The following is a 1,370-nucleotide window of genomic DNA, read 5'->3' as shown; positions in this document are numbered from 1 at the left end:
TGGGTAAGAAAGAAAGGAAGGGCTGGCTATGCCTGAGGAGTTGCAGCCTTGTCAGCTGGGACTTGTCCACGTTAGGCCATACTGCACTGTGGCCAACCAGCAAGAGGCTTTCCTACACTGTGCTGAGCTGCAACAGATGCAAGGAAAAGCAGTGGCAGAGAGGTGGCTGCTGGGGTGGTGGCCAGGTCCTAGCACCAGCCCATCTCATGTCAGAGTCAAGCTGGGCCATTCTGGTTCCCGGCCACAAACCCCTGCTGACACTGGCTTAAACTTTTCATCCTTTTCACTTCACCAAATGGAAGTCACTGTTAGACTTTTTTCTTTTACAGATGAGGAAACCTCATCAGCCAAGTGCCCAGTGCAGGAAGAAAGACAGTTCGAAGTGAGCTTCCAGAATGAAAGATGAAGGTTTCAGGAGCGGCAGAGCCCCTTCATCACCCCAAGAAACAAGGAGTGTTGCCAGGCACAGTACTACACACCACTTACTTAAGAACAACTGTTCGGATGGCAACACGCATGGTCTGCAGTGTCATGGTCGGGGATCTCTGCACATCACAAGAGCAGGAAGATTTAACCTAACCCTGGAAAGGCAGGAGCCCCATCCCTTGCTGTTCTCATTCAAGAGTGAGCTCTCTGAAAGATGACATCTGCTTCATCTATCTCCACGAGGCCCACCGCCAAGTCCCGTTTAGTTCAACTCAAGAGTGCTACCTCAGCAGACCTCCGTTGCCAGCTTCAGCAATGCCCCTTGGTCTCCCATGGACTCATCTAATTCGCACAGAACTGAAAGTTTCAGTGTTAGTCTGAGGCAAAGCGGCACCAAGAGCCATCACTGCATGGGAGACCCATAATGAAGGCTCAAGCCTGACACCGAGCAACTGCTCATCCCTCAAGGCCAACTCGGGCTCTGCAGGACGACTGTTGGTGCCCTAGAGCAGCAGGGCCGAAAGGGGGCTGCATGGGGCGTCTCCCGTTGCCCTCGGGAGGCAGCCAGGAGTCCCCCCGAGGTGCGGAGCCCGGCCCGTGACTGCGAGGTCGGACCATCTGCTCCCGAGCGCGTTTCCCGCGCCGCTGCACCGTGGGGCTCCTCCTCCTGCGGCCTGGGCGGGCCGGGGGCGCCCGCCCAGCTCGCGGGCGCTCTTGTGTCCGGGCCGGGCCGCAGCCCGCAGAAGCGAGCGAAGCGGCCGGCCTAGCCCAACTGTCCTAACGGCCCCAACGGCCGTTCGAACGCGGCGCCGCCCCGCCCCGCCCCCCGCGGCCCGGCGGGACCCGCCTCCCAGGTGGACCCGCACGGCCCCGGGGCGGGGAGGAGAGCGGAGAAGCTGGGGCCGCACGCGCCGTTACCTTGGGCTTTTCCTCGGCCATGGCGG

At 60.1% G+C, this 1,370-nt stretch overlaps 1 protein-coding gene across 1 annotated transcript in view; it reads right to left on the bottom strand.

Annotated features, from left to right (window-relative positions):
- Positions 1 to 1,370, bottom strand: part of LOC109294354 (small ubiquitin-related modifier 3) — a 10,359-nt gene that overhangs the window by 8,858 nt on the left and 131 nt on the right. The window lies entirely within an intron of this gene.

This window comes from Gavialis gangeticus, unplaced genomic scaffold, assembly GCF_001723915.1.
Source record: "Gavialis gangeticus isolate Ggan-Ray unplaced genomic scaffold, GavGan_comp1, whole genome shotgun sequence".
Lineage (NCBI taxonomy): Eukaryota > Metazoa > Chordata > Crocodylia > Gavialidae > Gavialis > Gavialis gangeticus.
This window is presented reverse-complemented; position numbering and strand designations above follow the sequence as displayed.